We start from the raw sequence: 19793 nt of genomic DNA on the forward strand, positions 1-19793 counted from the left end.
GATGTTTGTACATAAATTGTATTATTTTTCTGACTAGTCAACAAACAACAGATTTATGTGGTGCTAACAACATCTAAATCAGTTAATGCCAGCCTTACACCTAACGATTTTCAAGTGATTTCTCTGTTGCAGACACATTTCCAGAGTCCAGGATTTCCAGGAGTCTGGCTGGAGTCGAGCTGCAGTCGAGTCGCTGTCGCGTCCTCTCGATGGTTCAGTGTAAGGTGGTTAGGACTGAAAGCCAGTCAGGTTTAGTCAGTCAGGTTCGTGTCCTGGCCCTCTGATAAAATCAACTGTGTTTAATATTATCACAAGTCTCGGCTCACCCAAATAGTGACGAGAACAATGTCACCAACCAATAGAAGAAGAGCTACGGAAAGACTGTATTTCACGTGACTGTTCATGTACAAACAATAAAAAAAAGAACAGATTTTGCAGTTAATAGGTCTTATTAATTCTTACTTTAATATGTACAGTATTTTAAACACAGGTAGCCCTTTAAAGTGATTATATTTAAAGCTATTTTATTTTCCACTACTTTGTCTTATTGTGCAGTTATTGTTATTTTTGATAAAAACTAATTTAATAAATACACATTTTGCAAGAATGATGTTCTTTATTGCATTAATTCTATCTAAAACCAAGGCAAATGTACAGTAGTGAAACTGTAATTCTTTACTATACAAGGCTGTAGCAAAAACAGGGGATAATGAAGCTTATAGGACGAGTTAAACACAAAATATATTCTATTTAAAAATATTACGAATTAACAGTGTGGCAGAAAAATAAACTGTTAATTGGGACAAAAGTTATAAATACTCTGATAAATCAAAGTATTTATATACACATTATTTGTAACTTAGTATGTAATATATATATATTGTATGTAAACTTCACCAGAAGCATGATGGGAAATAATCTCAGAAAGAATCTAGTTGCAGTCTTACAGTTAGTGATCCCCAGTCCTTATAAAATCTTAGCCTGTGAGTAAAAAGTCTGTGACGAGTCTCTAGATGTGAGAGGAGGTCAGACTTCAGTCTGATTAAAGTCTCTTCAAAGTCATGTAGTGTATAGACAGCTTAAGCTTATTTTATTTTAGCTTAGCCGGGGTATTCTATCGAGTTTTTAATGTTTTCATGTGTTTATGGTGATAATTCTGTTTTTCTCTGGTGATTTATACACTGATAATAAGGCAACATAAATTGACGGAACTACATAGCCAGCCAATTCCTGATTTGGTCCTAAAAATGGCGTCTCTATACAGTAATACTCAAAAGAACAGAGCTGAGATATTTACAAAAAAAGTAAAAAAAAAAAAAAAAAGTTTTCTCTATCTAATTTAATTAATTAATTTATGCATTCTTTATTCCAGCACACCACGTCAGCTTTATCTCCCCTCAAACATACAAGTATATACTAGTATTTTAATTAACACCACTAATATAAAAATAATTACATTTTACATTTCTTCCATTATTCTTTTTATTTACATTTAAATATCCACTATAAAAACTTGCGTCTTAAGAAGAACAAGTGGGATTAATCGCAATTAATCACAGAATATTGTCATTAATAATCTAATTACATTTTTTAATAGACTGACTCCACTAGTTTTGATTCAATAAAGAAAAGCAGAGGAAACAGGCAAATGAAATACTGATGACACAAACATTAAACAGTGTAACAGTAATAAAAGCTCCAAAATAATAATAACTCAAAAATAAGGTAAAAGCAGCACATAAATAAAATAAAAATAAACACATACAAATGAATAATATAATATAAATGAATAATCAATTAATACCTGAAATATACGAATAAAGAAACATACAAATGTGTAACAGTAACAGAAGCTCTGTCAATAAAAATTCAATAATGACACGAATTAATCTAACAAAATAACAATATGAAATATAGCCGCAAGCGGCAATCATCGGGTTCAAGCACCAACTTGCACAATGGTGCCTACTGGAGCATTGAATGGTGATGTGTAAGAAGGTCTAATATGATTGGAGATGCCCTGTCACATTTAGAAATTATCAAGTTTTTCACCTGTTATTAATGTTGAGCAGAGGCCTTTCAACCTGATCAGTGCTTAAATTCACATGTAAATCTAGTGAACTTTGTAGGATATTCATTAAGTGAGTTAGAACTAGTCAAAAGGTGTCTACATGTTATTGGTATTGATCAGGTGCCTTCAACCAGAATGTTCACAAAGTGGCATTCAGATTGACCTTTGAACCTTTGCAGAACAAGCTGAAATGTTTGACCAAATAAGTTTAAATTAACACAAAGGAGTGAATGTTCTGATATGACATGTAATTACGAAGTTATTATAAATCTAGTTCTGAATTAAATGGCGCTTCATCAAGCACCAACTAGCACAATGGTGCCTACTAGAGCATAGGATGGTGATGTGTAAGAAGGTCTGACACAATTGGAGACATTCTGTCACATTTAGAAATGATCAAAAGTCTTTCACCTGTTATTAATGTTGAGAAGAGGCACAAAGGAGTGAATGTTCTGATATGACATGTAATGTCAAGTTATTCTTAATCTAGTTCTGTATTAAATGGCGCTTCATCAGAGTGATATTGTACAGAGGTCTTTAACATTGTGAGATTACAGCAAATACTGCAGAGTTACAGCAATTTAGGTTAGAAATTCCAAGGACGCACAGATTGCTTGATGCCTGGAGAGTATTGTATGTGAAATTTTCACAAATGTTTTTAATGAACATTTACCTAGAGACTCTACAGTGTGCAGCAAGACTGAAATGGAGGTGATAGGCCAAATATCCAGAGAGTAGTTTCAATATAGCTATTTTCAAACAATTAGCAATTATGAATGAACAAAGCACTTTTTAAACATAGTTGTATTGAGCAATTTGTCAGAGCCACTGTACTAAATATGGCAAAAACAATTAGATGTCAAAATAGTACAGCATGATTGACATATACTCGTTTTTTTGGAACAGCGCCCCCCAGTGGGCGGATTGTTTCAGCACTTTGCAGGTCACTACAGTGTCTCCACCTGAACATAACTGCCAAATATCATCCAGATTGGGCAACATTCAGCCTGCCAAAATGTCTGCTGAATGCTGATTGGCTGATGGTGTTCAGCCATGTTGATTGATTAAGTTGCCCTTTGAACATCCTTTAGAGGCTGTATGATAGATTCTGCATGCAAAGTTTCAACTTGCTAGGTTGCACGGTTGCTGAGAAACAGTGCTCCAAATTTACCTCTTGAAGTGAATGGGGCATATATCCGGAAGGACTAATTTGCATATGGCGGCCATATTGTTTACATATTTCAACTTTTTCTTAATGAATATTGAAGCGCATGCTCTCACGAGTGTTTTGATACCAAACATGCCAGGATTGGTCAAAATTCCTAGGACTAGTTTGCAAAAGTAGGTTTTGCATATTATGCAAATTAGCAACAAATCTATATAGACGGAAGTGCATGGTCCAAATTGGAAAGTTGTTGGTATTGACCCAAGGAATCCATCAAAAAAAGAATTTTGAATGTAGGTCTTATGGTTTTTGAGTTATTGAGAAAATTGTGAAAAATGAATTTCCTTGTTTATAGCGCCACCACTTGACCAATCGGTGCCATTTTTGTTGTCCACCGAGATGCACTGATCCTACATCTACCTACCAAGTTTCATTTCTCTATGACTTACGGTTTAGGCTGCACAACTGTTTTTTCAGGAGAAAAAGAATAATAATAATAAATATAGCCGCAAGCGGCGATTTACGGGGTTCGAGCGTTACAGGCAAAGAGACCCCTGGAGGCCAGTTAGGCTTAAAACATGTTGCCGGTTGACCGGCATCGCCAAACTGGATGAGGATGACCAGAATGACCGTGAAGACCAAGCTAGATTACCAGCATGAGTAATCTGGATGACAAACTTGTTGACCATATTGACCAAGCTGGAAGACCATAATGACCAAACTGGATGACCAGCATGGCAAAGGTGGTTGGCCAGTATGACCAAGCTGGAAGACCAACATTACTATGAGGACAAAGCTGAATGACCAGCAGGACCATAATGACCAATGTGAATGGCCAGCATGACCAAGCTGGATGGCCAGCATAACCAAGCTGGGTGACCAGCGTGACCATAAAGACCATAATGGCAATGCTAAATGAGTGGTGTGAGTAAACTAGTTGAAAAGCATTGATAAATTGAGCTGTAGTGTTCATCAGGTTTTATGTGGTGTCTTACTGCACTCTAGTGGGCATTTGGTGAAACAAATTCAGTTCTTAAATTGAAAAAACACAAGGCATAAAAAGGGCATATAAATAACCCGTATATAGTATATAAGTTTTGACCTGATTAACATTCCGCCTGTTAAAAGCTTGCTGGAATGTGATTGGCTAATAGTGACCACAAAAGTGTCCATATCAAATTTTCATTTGGTGTACCATTAGTGCATGGGCCATAGATGATAATTGGCTAGGATGACCTTGATAGCTTGTATGGTTCTAGAGAAACAGCTATCGAGCATTGGCTCCGCCCCCTGGGGGGGTGTATGTCTACTTAAACAGACAGGGTATCTGAGAATCATGTAATGATCAAAGGACTGAAGTGGTATTAGTGTCAGGTTAAGCATTCAAAAGTTATAAGTGTTAAAGACATTTTACTGCACCATGGTAGAACTCATTTGCATATGGCGGCCATATTGTTTATAAATGTAAAGATTTTTTAAATAATTATTGAGGAGTAAGCTCTGCTGAACTGTTTGACACCAAACATGTCATGATTGGTCAAGGATCCAAGGACAAGATCTCAAAAGTAGGTTTTGCATATTATGCAAATTAAAAAAAAATTAAGTGAGTGAAGCATAAACAAGAATGACCCAGGTGGCTGACTAGCATGACCAAGAAGGATAAAGATCTTCAATTAAGCAAGACAAGCAAGATTGAATAAGTTCAGCAGAGCTTTAATTTAGAATAATTCACCTGTAGCTGTTTCACCAAATGACCACCAGAGCGCAGCAAGAGACCACATATAACCTGCTGGAAATCTATCACTCTATCAGTAAGACAGAACATTCCCTATCAGTGTGTTTCTATTTATTAAAAAGAGAAGAAAAGTCCAAGACAAGATCTCAAAAGTAGGTTTTGCATATTATGCAAATAAAAAAAAATTAAGTGAGTGAAGCATAAACAAGAATTACCCAGGTGGCTGACCATCATGAACAAGAAGGATAAAGATGTTCAATTAAGCAAGACAAGCAAGATTGAATAAGTTCAGCAGAGCTTTAATTTAGAATAAATCAACTGTAGCTGTTTCACCAAATGACCACCAGAGCGCAGCAAGAGACCACATATAACCTGCTGGAAATCTATCACTCTATAAGTAAGACAGAACATTCCCTATCAGTGTGTTTCTATTTATTAAAAAGAGAAGAAAAGTCCGATTGGGCTCCAAATTAGTACTCATGATCAAGTGGTCTGTATATATATGTGTGTAAATTTGTGTGTTGATAGGGTCAAAGGTTCCTGACTTCTGTCCATTTAGGCTTGAAAAAAGCGATAATACAGGCTTATGGTCTACAAAATGGCTGTTGCTCTTTGGCCATATTAGAGGCAAAAAATATCTGATTTGGCTCAAAATTTGCAATCAAGATCACAATATCAGTCTATATATGTAAATCAATTTATGTGTCGATAGGGTCAAAGGTTCCTGACTTCTGTCCTTTTAGATTTGAAAAAAGCGATAATACAGGCTTGAGGCCTACAAAATTGCTGTAGTTTTCCAGCCGTTGTAGAGGCAAAACATGTCCGATTTGGCTGAAAATTTGCAATCAAGATCAGATTATCAGTCTATATATGTGTATAAATTTGTGTGTTGATAGGGTGAAAGGTTCCTGTCTTCTGTCCATTTAGGTTGGAAAATAGCGATAAATAGAATAAATTGAAAATAGTTATTTTTTCACTGTAGAGCCTACTGAAGACTTATTTGGCTCATACTTGGCACATGTACTTCAAATGTCATTGTTAATTAGTAGCTTCAACAGTTTTGGCATGTTTTAAACTTTGACAGAGTTTTGGCCAAATAACTCTGAAAAGGCTTTCACGTACATGTTTGATCAAGGTTTATGGGCCTCAAATAGTTAAAATGTCAAGATTTTTTTGATAATTATTTACCTACAGGGTCTCAAGATTGCATCAAGACCAAATTTGTTTTGATTGATTAAGGACTTAAAGACAAGTTCGAAAAGAGCAATTTTTAGTCTTTTGGCCACTGATGAAAATCTTTGCATTTTTGGTAAACATATGTAATTACAAAGTTGTAAAGGCTACAGCAAAGTATGCAACTAAAAAAGAATAACAAGCCTAGGCTACTTGTACCTTTAGATATAACTGATTTTCTGCTATAGCGCCCCCTTGAGGCCAATCAACGCCATATTTTAATGGATGATAGAAGGCCCTGAGATACATGTAGGTTATAAGTATCGTCCTGATTGGTGATTGTTTAGCCTGTCAAAAGCTTGCTGGAACCTGATTGGCTAATAGCGATCGCAAAAATTTGCATATCACATTTTCCTTCTGTCAAACATTAGAACATAGGCCATAGATGATACATGCCAAAGGAGAGCTTCGTAGCTTGTACGGTTCCTGAGAAACAGATTTTTAGCTTTGGCTCCGCCCCCTGGAGGCGTATGTCTACACAGATTGACAGGCTACCTTAGAATCATGTTGGCATCAAAGGTCTAAAGTGGCATTAGTGTCGGTTTAAGCATTCAAAAGTTACAGCTGTTAGAGTAAATTTAGGTGTGCTACGGTAAGATTAATTTGCATATGGCGGCCATATTGTTTACAAATTTCACAATTTTTTTGATAATTATTAAGGTTGGGACTCTGTTGAGTTGTTTGACACCAAATATGACAGGATTGGTCAATGACCCTAGGACAAGTTCTCAAAAGTAGGTTTTGCATATTATGCTAAATAGCAAAAAATCTAAGTGGGCGGAGCTTAGTGGTTCTATTGACCTTTTTGATTTGCCATTAACCAAGGAATCATATAATGCAAGAATTTTTGCTCTAGCTATCAGGGCGTGGGAGTTACAGGGCAAAAGGCGTTTTGCTTTGCCATAGCGCCCCCTTGAGGCCGATAGGGCTCATCTTTTGAATCTGAGTAGCGGTGAGAAGTACTACCATATGACCAAGTCTCAGCCCTGTGGGCCTTACGGTTTCTTCTGCCCGATCACTTCTATGGCAGAAAAAGAATAAGAATAATAAATATAGCCGCAAGCGGCGATTTACGGGGTTCGAGCGTTACAGGCAAAGAGACCCCTGGAGGCCAGTTAGGCTTAAAACATGTTGCCGGTTGACCGGCATCGCAAAACTGGATGAGGATGACCAGCATGACCGTGAAGACCAAGCTAGATTACCAGCATGACTAATCTGGATGACAAACTTGTTGACCATATTGACCAAGCTGGAAGACCATAATGACCAAACTGGATGACCAGCATGGCAAAGGTGGTTGGCCAGTATGACCAAGCTGGAAGACCACCATTACTATGAGGACAAAGCTGAATGACCAGCAGGACCATAATGACCAATGTGAATGGCCAGCATGACCAAGCTGGATGGCCAGCATAACCAAGCTGGGTGACCAGCGTGACCATAAAGACCATAATGGCAATGCTAGATGAGTGGTGTGAGTAAACTAGTTGAAAAGCATTGATAAATTGAGCTGTAGTGTTCATCAGGTTTTATGTGGTGTCTTACTGCACTCTAGTGCGCATTTGGTGAAACAAATTCAGTTCTTAAATTGAAAAAACACAAGGCATAAAAAGGGCATATAAATAACCCGTATATAGTATATAAGTTTTGACCTGATTAACATTCCGCCTGTTAAAAGCTTGCTGGAATGTGATTGGCTAATAGTGACCACAAAAGTGTCCATATCAAATTTTAATTTGGTGTACCATTAGTGCATGGGCCATAGATGATAATTGGCTAGGATGACCTTGATAGCTTGTATGGTTCTAGAGAAACAGCTATCGAGCATTGGCCCCGCCCCCTGGGGGTGTATGTCTACTTAAACTGACAGGGTATCTGAGAATCATGTAATGATCAAAGGACAGAAGTGGTATTAGTGTCAGGTTAAGCATTCAAAAGTTATAAGTGTTAAAGACATTTTACTGCACCATGGTAGAACTCATTTGCATATGGCGGCCATATTTTTTATAAATGTAAAGATTTTTTTAATAATTATTGAGGAGTAAGCTCTGCTGAACTGTTTGACACCAAACATGTCATGATTGGTCAAGGATGCAAGGACAAGATCTCAAAAGTAGGTTTTGCATATTATGCAAATTTAAAAAAAATTAAGTGGGTGGAGCATAAACAAGAATGACCCAGGCGGCTGACCAACATGAACAAGAAGGATAAATATGTTCAATTAAGCAAGACAAGCAAGATTGAATAAGTTCAGCAGAGCTTTAATTTAGAATAATTCACCTGTAGCTGTTTCACCAAATGACCACCAGAGCGCAGTAAGAGACCACATATAACCTGCTGGAAATCTATCACTCTATAAGTAAGACAGAACATTCCCTATCAGTGTGTTTCTATTTATTAAAAAGAGAAGAAAAGTCCGATTGGGCTCCAAATTGGTACTCATGATCAAGTGGTCTGTATATACATGTATGTAAATTTGTGTGTTGATAGGGTCAAAGGTTCCTGACTTCTGACCATTTAGGTTTGAAAAAAGTGATAATACAGGCTTATGGCCTACAAAATGGCTGTTGCTCTTTGGCCATATTAGAGGCAAAAAATATCTGATTTGGCTCAAAATTTGCAATCAGGATCACAATATCAGTCTATATATGTATGTCAATTTCTGTGTCAATAGGGTCAAAGGTTCCTGACTTCTGTCCATTTAGATTTGAAAAAAGCGATAATACAGGCTTGAGGCCTACAAAATCGCTGTAGTTTTCCAGCCGTTGTAGAGGCAAAACATGTCCGATTTGGCTGAAAATTTGCAATCAAGATCAGATTATCAGTCTATATATGTGTATAAATTTGTGTGTTGATAGGGTGAAAGGTTCCTGTCTTCTGTCCATTTAGGTTGGAAAATAGCGATAAATAGAATAAATTGAAAATAGTTATTTTTTCACTGTAGAGCCTACTGAAGACTTATTTGGCTCATACTTGGCACATGTACTTCAAATGTCATTGTTAATTAGTAGCTTCAACAGTTTTGGCATGTTTTAAACTTTGACAGAGTTTTGGCCAAATAACTCTGAAAAGGCTTTCACGTACATGTTTGATCAAGGTTTATGGGCCTCAAATAGTTAAAATGTCAAGATTTTTTTGATAATTATTTACCTACAGGGTCTCAAGATTGCATCAAGACCAAATTTGTTTTGATTGATTAAGGACTTAAAGACAAGTTCGAAAAGAGCAATTTTTACTCTTTTGGCCACTGATGAAAATCTTTGCATTTTTGGTATACATATGTAATTACAAAGTTGTAAAAGCTACAGCAAAGTATACAACTAAAAAAGAATAACAAGCCTAGGCCACTTGTACCTTTAGATATAACTGATTTTCTGCTATAGCGCCCCCTTGAGGCCAATCAACGCCATATTTTAATGGATGATAGAAGGCCCTGAGATACATGTAAGGTATAAGTATCGTCCTGATTGGTCATTGTTTAGCCTGTCAAAAGCTTGCTGGAATCTAATTGGCTAATAACGATTGCAAAAATTTGCATATCAAATTTTCCTTCTGTAACACATTAGGACATAGGCCATAGATGATACATGCCAAAGGAGAGCTTCATAGCTTGTACGGTTCCTGAGAAACAGATTTTTAGCTTTGGCTCCGCCCCCTGGGGGCGTATGTCTACACAGATTGCCGGGCTACCTCAGAATCATGTTGGCATCAAAGTTGTAAAGTGGAATTAGTGTAGGTTTAAGCATTCAAAAGTTACAGCTGTTAGAGTAAATTTGGGTGTGCCACGGTAAGATTAATTTGCATATGGCGGCCATATTGTTTAAAAATTTCTCAATTTTTTCGATAATTATTGAGGTTGGGACTCTGCTGAGTTGTTTGACACCAAATATGACAGGATTGGTCAATGACCCTAGGACAAGTTCTCAAAAGTAGGTTTTGCATATTATGCTAAATAGCAAAAAATCTAAGTGGGCGGAGCTAAGTGGTTCTATTGACCTTTTTGATTTTCCATTAACCAAGGAATCATATAATGCAAGAATTTTTGATCTAGCTATCAGGGCGTGGGAGTTACGTGGCCTAACGCGTTGACCTTTGCCATAGTGCCCCCTTGAGGCCGTTCGGGCTCATCTTTTGAATCTGAGTAGCGGTGAGAAGTACTACCATATGACCAAGTCTCAGCCCTGTAGGCCTTACGGTTTCTTCTGCCCAATCACTTCTATGGCAGAAAAAGAATAAGAACTATAATAATAATAATAATCAGAACAATTACAATAGGGTTTCTAGCACTACGTGCTCGAACCCCTAATAATAATAATAATAATAATCAGAACAATTACAATAGGGTTTCTAGCACTACGTGCTCGAACCCCTAAATATAGCCGCAAGCGGCGATTTACGGGGTTCGAGCGTTACAGGCAAAGAGACCTCTGGAGGCCAGTTAGGCTTAAAACATGTTGCCGGTTGACCGCCATCGCCAAACTGGATGAGGATGACCAGGATGACCGTGAAGACCAAGCTAGATTACCAGCATGACTAATCTGGATGACAAACTTGTTGACCATATTGACCAAGCTGGAAGACCATAATGACCAAACTGGATGACCAGCATGGCAAAGGTGGTTGACCAGTATGACCAAGCTGGAAGACCACCATTACTATGAGGACAAAGCTGAATGACCAGCAGGACCATAATGACCAATGTGAATGGCCAGCATGACCAAGCTGGATGGCCAGCATAACCAAGCTGGGTGACCAGCGTGACCATAAAGACCATAATGGCAATGCTAGATGAGTGGTGTGAGTAAACTAGTTGAAAAGCATTGATAAATTGAGCTGTAGTGTTCATCCGGTTTTATGTGGTGTCTTACTGCACTCTAGTGGGCATTTGGTGAAACAAATTCAGTTCTTAAATTGAAAAAACACAAGGCATAAAAAGGGCATATAAATAAACCGTATATAGTATATAAGTTTTGACCTGATTAACATTCCGCCTGTTAAAAGCTTGCTGGAATGTGATTGGCTAATAGTGACCACAAAAGTGTCCATATCAAATTTTCATTTGGTGTACCATTAGTGCATGGGCCATAGATGATAATTGGCTAGGATGACCTTGATAGCTTGTATGGTTCTAGAGAAACAGCTATCGAGCATTGGCCCCGCCCCCTGGGGGTGTATGTCTACTTAAACTGACAGGGTATCTGAGAATCATGTAATGATCAAAGGACTGAAGTGGTATTAGTGTCAGGTTAAGCATTCAAAAGTTATAAGTGTTAAAGACATTTTACTGCACCATGGTAGAACTCATTTGCATATGGCGGCCATATTGTTTATAAATGTAAAGATTTTTTTAATAATTATTGAGGAGTAAGCTCTGCTGAACTATTTGACACCAAACATGTCATGATTGGTCAAGGATCCAAGGACAAGATCTCAAAAGTAGGTTTTGCATATTATGCAAATTTAAAAAAAAAATAAGTGGGTGGAGCATAAACAAGAATGACCCAGGCGGCTGACTAGCATGACCAAGAAGGATAAATATCTTCAATTAAGCAAGACAAGCAAGATTGAATAAGTTCAGCAGAGCTTTAATTTAGAATAATTCACCTGTAGCTGTTTCACCAAATGACCACCAGAGCGCAGCAAGAGACCACATATAACCTGCTGGAAATCTATCACTCTATCAGAAAGACAGAACATTCCCTATCAGTGTGTTTCTATTTATTAAAAAGAGAAGAAAAGTCCGATTGGGCTCCAAATTGGTACTCATGATCAAGTGGTCTGTATATACATGTATGTAAATTTGTGTGTTGATAGGGTCAAAGGTTCCTGACTTCTGACCATTTAGGTTTGAAAAAAGTGATAATACAGGCTTATGGCCTACAAAATGGCTGTTGCTCTTTGGCCATATTAGAGGCAAAAAATATCTGATTTGGCTCAAAATTTGCAATCTGGATCACAATATCAGTCTATATATGTATGTCAATTTCTGTGTCAATAGGGTCAAAGGTTCCTGACTTCTGTCCATTTAGATTTGAAAAAAGCGATAATACAGGCTTGAGGCCTACAAAATCGCTGTAGGCTTCCAGCCGTTGTAGAGGCAAAACATGTCCGATTTGGCTGAAAATTTGCAATCAAGATCAGATTATCAGTCTATATATGTGTATAAATTTGTGTGTTGATAGGGTGAAAGGTTCCTGTCTTCTGTCCATTTAGGTTGGAAAATAGCGATAAATAGAATAAATTGAAAATAGTTATTTTTTCACTGTAGAGCCTACTGAAGACTTATTTGGCTCATACTTGGCACATGTGCTTCAAATGTCATTGTTAATTAGTAGCTTCAACAGTTTTGGCATGTTTTAAACTTTGACAGAGTTTTGGCCAAATAACTCTGAAAAGGCTTTCACGTACATGTTTGATCAAGGTTTATGGGCCTCAAGTAGTTAAATTGTCAAGATTTTTTTGATAATTATTTACCTACAGGGTCTCAAGATTGCATCAAGACCAAATTTGTTTTGATTGATTAAGGACTTAAAGACAAGTTTGAAAAGAGCAATTTTTACTGTTTTGGCCACTGATGAAAATCTTTGCATTTTTGGTAAATACATGTAATTACAAAGTTGTAAAGGCTACAGCAAAGTATACAACTAAAAAAGAATAACAAGCCTAGGCCACTTGTACCTTTAGATATAACTGATTTTCTGCTATAGCGCCCCCTTGAGGCCAATCAACGCCATATTTTAATGGATGATAGAAGGCCCTGAGATACATGTAGGGTATAAGTATCGTCCTGATTGGTCATTGTTTAGCATGTCAAAAGCTTGCTGGAATCTGATTGGCTAATAACGATCGCAAAAATTTGCATATCAAATTTTCCTTCTGTATAACATTAGGACATAGGCCATAGATGATACATGCCAAAGGAGAGCTTCATAGCTTGTACGGTTCCTGAGAAACAGATTTTTAGCTTTGGCTCCGCCCCCTGGGGGCGTATGTCTACACAGATTGACGGGCTACCTCAGAATCATGTTGGCATCAAAGGTCTAAAGTGGCATTAGTGTAGGTTTAAGCATTCAAAAGTTACAGCTGTTAGAGTAAATTTGGGTGTGCCACGGTAAGATTAATTTGCATATGGCGGCCATATTGTTTACAAATTTCACAATTTTTTTGATAATTATTGAGGATGGGACTCTGCTGAGTTGTTTGACACCAAATATGACAGGATTGGTCAATGACCCTAGGACAAGTTCTCAAAAGTAGATTTTGCATATTATGCTAAATAGCAAAAAATCTAAGTGGGCGGAGCTTAGTGGTTCTATTGACCTTTTGGATTTGCCATTAACCAAGGAATCATACAATGCACGAATTTTTGCTCTAGCTATCAGGGTGTAGGAGTTACGAGGCCAAACGCGTTGACCTTCGCCATAGCGCCCCCTTGAGGCCGATCGGGCTCATGTTTTGAATCTGAGTAGCGGTGAGAAGTACTACCATATGACCAAGTCTCAGCCCTGTAGGCCTTACGGTTTCTTCTGCCCAATCACTTCTATGGCAGAAAAAGAATAAGAATAATAAATATAGCCGCAAGCGGCGATTTACGGGGTTCGAGCGTTACAGGCAAAGAGGCCCCTGGAGGCCAGTTAGGCTTAAAACCTGTTGCTGGTTGACCGTCATCACCAAACTGGATAACCAAGGTGGGTGACCATTATGACCATAAAGACCCAGGTGTTAGACCAGCATGACCATAAAGACCCAGCTGGTAGACCAGCATGACCATAAAGACCCAGCTGATTGACCAGCATGAACATAAAGACCCAGGTGGTTGACCAGCATGACCAAAATACCCAGCTAGTTGACCAGAATGAAAATAAGGACCAAGCTGGTTGACTAGCATGACCATAATAACCATGCTAGATGAGTGATGTGAGTAAACTAGTTGTAAAAAGCATTGATAAATTGAGCTGTAGTGTTCAGCAGGTTTTATGTGGTGTCTTTCTGCACTCTAGTGGGCATTTGGTGAAACAACATCAGTTCTTAAATTGAAAAATACAAACCACATTAATCCTGATGGGAGCCTAGTGGTGAGGCATAAAAAGGCCACATATAAATAACTCACATATGGTGTATACGTTTTTACCTGATTAACATTCAGCCTGTCAAAAGCTTGCTGGAAAGTGATTGGCTAATAGTGACCACAAAAATGTATCAACATTTCCTTTGGTGTACCATTAGTGCATGGGCCATAGATGATAATTGGCAAGGATGACCTTGATAGCTTGTATGGTTCTAGAGAAACAGCTATCGAGCATTGGCTCTGCACCCTGGGGGTGTATGTCTACTTACACTGACAGGGTATCTGAGAGTCATGTAATGATCAAAGGACTGAAGTGGTATTAGTGTCAGGTTAAGCATTCAAAAGTTATAAGTGTTAAAGACATTTTACTGCACCATGGAAAAACTAATTTGCATATGGCGGCCATATTGTTTATAAATGTAAAGATTTTGTTTAATAATTATTGAGGAGTAAGCTCTGCTGAACTGTTTGACACCAAACATGTCATGATTGGACAAGGAGGCAAAGACAAGTTCTCAAAAGTAGGTTTTGCATATTATGCAAATTAAAAAAAAAAAATTGGGTGGAGCATAAACAAGAATGACCCAGGTGGCTGACTAGCATGACCAAGAAGGATACAGATGTTCAATTAAGCAAGACAAGCAAGATTAAATAAGTTCAGCAGAGCTTTTATTTAGAATAATTCAACTGTAACTGTTTCACCAAATGACCACCAGAGCGCAGCAAGAGACCACATATAACCTGCTGGAAATCTATCACTCTATAAGTAAGACAGAACATTCCCTATCAGTGTGTTTCTATTTATTAAAAAGAGAAGAAAAGTCCGATTGGGCTCCAAATTGGTACTCATGATCAAATGGTCTGTATATATATGTTTGTAAATTTGTGTGTTGATAGGGTCAAAGGTTCCTGACTTCTGTCCATTTAGGCTTGAAAAAAGCGATAATACAGGCTTATGGCCTACAAAATGGCTGTTGCTCTTTGGCCATATTAGAGGCAAAAAATATCTGATTTGGCTCAAAATTTGCAATCAGGATCACAATATCAGTCTATATATGTATGTCAATTTCTGTGTCAATAGGGTGAAAGATTCCTGACTTCTGTCCATTTAGATTTGAAAAAAGCGATAATACAGGCTTGAGGCCTACAAAATCGCTGTAGTTTTCCAGCCGTTGTAGAGGCAAAACATGTCCGATTTGGCTGAAAATTTGCAATCAAGATCAGATTATCAGTCTATATATGTGTATAAATTTGTGTGTTGATAGGGTGAAAGGTTCCTGTCTTCTGTCCATTTAGGTTGGAAAATAGCGATAAATAGAATAAATTGAAAATAGTTATTTTTTCACTGTAGAGCCTACTGAAGACTTATTTGGCTCATACTTGGCACATGTACTTCAAATGTCATTGTTAATTAGTAGCTTCAACAGTTTTGGCATGTTTTAAACTTTGACAGAGTTTTGGCCAAATAACTCTGAAAAGGCTTTCACGTACATGTTTGATCAAGGTTTATGGGCCTCAAATAGTTAAAATGTCAAGATTTTTTTGATAATTATTTACCTACAGGGTCTCAAGATTGCATCAAGACCAAATTTGTTTTGATTGATTAAGGACTTAAAGACAAGTTCGAAAAGAGAAATTTTTACTCTTTTGGCCACTGATGAAAATCTTTGCATTTTTGGTAAACACATGTAATTACAAAGTTGTAAAGGCTACAGCAAAGTATACAACTAAAAAAGAATAACAAGCCTAGGCCACTTGTACCTTTAGATATAACTGATTTTCTGCTATAGCGCCCCCTTGAGGCCAATCAACGCCATATTTTAATGGATGATAGAAGGCCCTGAGATACATGTAGGGTATAAGTATCGTCCTGATTGGTCATTGTTTAGCCTGTCAAAAGCTTGCTGGAATCTGATTGGCTAATAACGATCGCAAAAATTTGCATATCAAATTTTCCTTCTGTAAAACATTAGGACATAGGCCATAGAAGATACATGCCAAAGGAGAGCTTCATAGCTTGTACGGTTCCTGAGAAACAGATTTTTAGCTTTGGCTCCGCCCCCTGGGGGCGTATGTCTACACAGATTGACGGGCTACCTCAGAACCATGTTGGCATCAAAGTTGTAAAGTGGCATTAGTGTAGGTTTAAGCATTCAAAAGTTACAGCTGTTAGAGTAAATTTGGGTGTGCCACGGTAAGATTAATTTGCATATGGCGGCCATATTGTTTACAAATTTCACAATTTTTTCGATAATTATTGAGGTTGGGACTCTGCTGAGTTGTTTGACACCAAATATGACAGGATTGGTCAATGACCCTAGGACAAGTTCTCAAAAGTAGGTTTTGCATATTATGCTAAATAGCAAAAAATCTAAGTAGGCGGAGCTTAGTGGTTCTATTGACCTTTTTGATTTGCCATTAACCAAGGAATCATATAATGCAAGAATTTTTGATCTAGCTATCAGGGCGTAGGAGTTACGAGGCCAAACGCGTTGACCTTCGCCATAGCGCCCCCTTGAGGCCGATCGGGCTCATCTTTTGAATCTGAGTAGCGGTGAGAAGTACTACCATATGACCAAGTCTCAGCCCTGTAGGCCTTACGGTTTCTTCTGCCCAATCACTTCTATGGCAGAAAAAGAATAAGAATAATAATAATAATAAATATAGCCGCAAGCGGCGATTTACGGGGTTCGAGCGTCACAGGCAAAGAGGCCCCTGGAGGCCAGTTAGGCTTAAAACCTGTTGCTGGTTGACCGTCATCACCAAACTGGATAACCAAGCTGGGTAACCAGCGTGACCATAAAGACCAAAATGACAATGCTAGATGAGTGGTGTGAGTAAACTAGTTGAAAAGCATTGATAAATTGAGCTGTAGTGTTCATCAGGTTTTATGTGGTGTCTTGCTGCACTCTAGTTGGCATTTGGTGAAACAACTTCAGTTCTTAAATTCAAAAAACACAAGGCATAAAAAGGGCTTATAAATAACCCATATATAGTGTATAAGTTTTGACCTGATAAACATTCTGCCTGTCAAAAGCTTGCTGGAATGTGATTGGCTAATAGTGACCACAAAAGTGTCCATATCAAATTTTCATTTGGTGTACCATTAGTGCATGGGCCATAGATGATAATTGGCAAGGATGACCTTGATAGCTTGTATGGTTGTAGAGAAACAGCTATCGAGCATTGGCCCCGCCCCCTGGGGGGTGTATGTCTACTTAAACTCACAGGGTATCTGAGAATCATGTAATGATCAAAGGACTGAAGTGGTATTAGTGTCAGGTTAAGCATTCAAAAGTTATAAGTGTTAAAGACATTTTACTGCACCATGGTAAAACTAATTTGCATATGGCGGCCATATTGTTTATAAATGTAAAGATTTTTTTTTATAATTATTGAGGAGTAAGCTCTGCTGAACTGTTTGACACCAAACATGTCATGATTGGTCAAGGAGGCAAAGACAAGATCTCAAAAGTAGGTTTTGCATATTGTGCAAATTAAAAAAAAATTAAGTTGGTGGAGCATAAATAAGAATGACCCAGGTGGCTGACTAGCATGACCAAGAAGGATAAATATGTTCAATTAAGCAAGACAAAAATGATTAAATAAGTTCAGCAGAGCTTTAATTTAGAATAATTCAAATGTAGCTGTTTCACCAAATGACCACCAGAGCGCAGCAAGAGACCACATATAACCTGCTGGAAATCTATCACTCTATAAGTAAGACAGAACATTCCCTATCAGTGTGTTTCTATTTATTAAAAAGAGAAGAAAAGTCCGATTGGGCTCCAAATTGGTACTCATGATTAAGTGGTCTGCATATATATGTGTGTAAATTTGTGTGTTGATAGGGTCAAAGGTTCCTGACTTCTGTCCATTTAGGTTTGAAAAAACCGATAATACAGGCTTATGGCCTACAAAATGGCTGTTGCTCTTTGGCCATATTAGAGGCAAAAAATATCTGTTTTGGCTCAAAATTTGCAATCAAGATCACAATATCAGTCTATATATGTATGTCAATTTCTGTGTCGATAGGGTCAAAGGTTCCTGACTTATGTCCATTTAGGTTTGAAAAAAGCGATAATACAGGCTTGAGGCCTACAAAATCGCTGTAGTTTTCCAGCCGTTGTAGAGGGAAAACATGTCCGATTTGGCTGAAAATTTGCAATCAAGATCAGATTATCAGTCTATATATGTGTATAAATTTGTGTGTTGATAGGGTGAAAGGTTCCTGTCTTCTGTCCATTTAGGTTGGAAAATAGCGATAAATAGAATAAATTGAAAATAGTTATTTTTTCACTGTAGAGCCTACTGAAAACTTATTTGGCTCATACTTGGCCAATGTGCTTCAAATGTCATTGTTAATTAGTAGCTTCAACAGTTTTGGCATGTTTTAAACTTTGACAGAGTTTTGGCCAAATAACTCTGAAAAGGCTTTCACGTACATGTTTGATCAAGGTTTATGGGCCTCAAATAGTTAAAATGTCAAGATTTTTTTGATAATTATTTACCTACAGGGTCTCAAGATTGCATCAAGACCAAAGTTATTTTGATTGATTAAGGACTTAAAGACGAGTTCGAAAAGAGCAATTTTTACTCTTTTGGCCACTGATGAAAATCTTTCCATTTTTGGTAAACACATGAAATTACAAAGTTGTAACGGCTACAGCAAAGTATACAACTAAAAAAGAATAACAAGCCTAGGCCACTTGTACCTTTAGATATAACTGATTTTCTGCTATAGCGCCCCCTTGAGGCCAATCAACGCCATATTTTAATGGATGATAGAAGGCCCTGAGATACATGTAGGGTATAAGTATCGTCCTGATTGGTCATTGTTTAGCATGTCAAAAGCTTGCTGGAAACTGATTGGCTAATAACGATCGCAAAAATTTGCATATCAAATTTTCCTTCTGTAAAACATTAGGACATAGGCCATAGATGATACATGCCAAAGGAGAGCTTCATAGCTTGTACGGTTCCTGAGAAACAGATTTTTAGCTTTGGCTCCGCCCCCTGGGGGCGTATGTCTACACAGATTGACGGGCTACCTCAGAATCATGTTGGCATCAACGGTCTAAAGTGGCATTAGTGTAGGTTTAAGCATTCAAAAGTTACAGCTGTTAGAGTAAATTTGGGTGTGCCACGGTAAGATTAATTTGCATATGGCGGCCATATTGTTTACAAATTTCACAATTTTTTTGATAATTATTGAGGTTGGGACTCTGCTGAGTTGTTTGACACCAAACATGACAGGATTGGTCAATGACCCTAGGACAAGTTCTCAAAAGTAGGTTTTGCATATTATGCTAAATAGCAAAAAATCTAAGTGGGCGGAGCTTAGTGGTTCTATTGACCTTTTTGATTTGCCATTAACCAAGGAATCATATAATGCAAGAATTTTTGCTCTAGCTGTCAGGGCGTGGCAGTTACGAGGCCTAACGCGTTGACCTTCGCCATAGCGCCCCCTTGAGGCCGATCGGGCTCATCTTTTGAATCTGAGTAGCGGTGAGAAGTACTA

General features: G+C 37.8%; 1 protein-coding gene and 1 long non-coding RNA gene across 21 annotated transcripts in view; both read right to left on the reverse strand.

The window, feature by feature from the left end:
• LOC103030810 (NACHT, LRR and PYD domains-containing protein 12-like) overlaps window positions 1-19793 on the reverse strand; it is a 300969-nt gene that overhangs the window by 71572 nt on the left and 209604 nt on the right. The window lies entirely within an intron of this gene.
• On the reverse strand, window positions 5553-13929 carry LOC125784526 (uncharacterized). The gene is made up of 3 exons (XR_007427311.1): window positions 13619-13929; window positions 10201-10294; window positions 5553-7005 (listed from the first exon to the last, which is right to left on the reverse strand). It is a non-coding gene; the product is annotated as an uncharacterized LOC125784526 (long non-coding RNA).

The sequence above is a fragment of the Astyanax mexicanus genome, chromosome 1 (assembly GCF_023375975.1).
Source record: "Astyanax mexicanus isolate ESR-SI-001 chromosome 1, AstMex3_surface, whole genome shotgun sequence".
In the NCBI taxonomy this organism is placed as follows: domain Eukaryota; kingdom Metazoa; phylum Chordata; class Actinopteri; order Characiformes; family Acestrorhamphidae; genus Astyanax; species Astyanax mexicanus.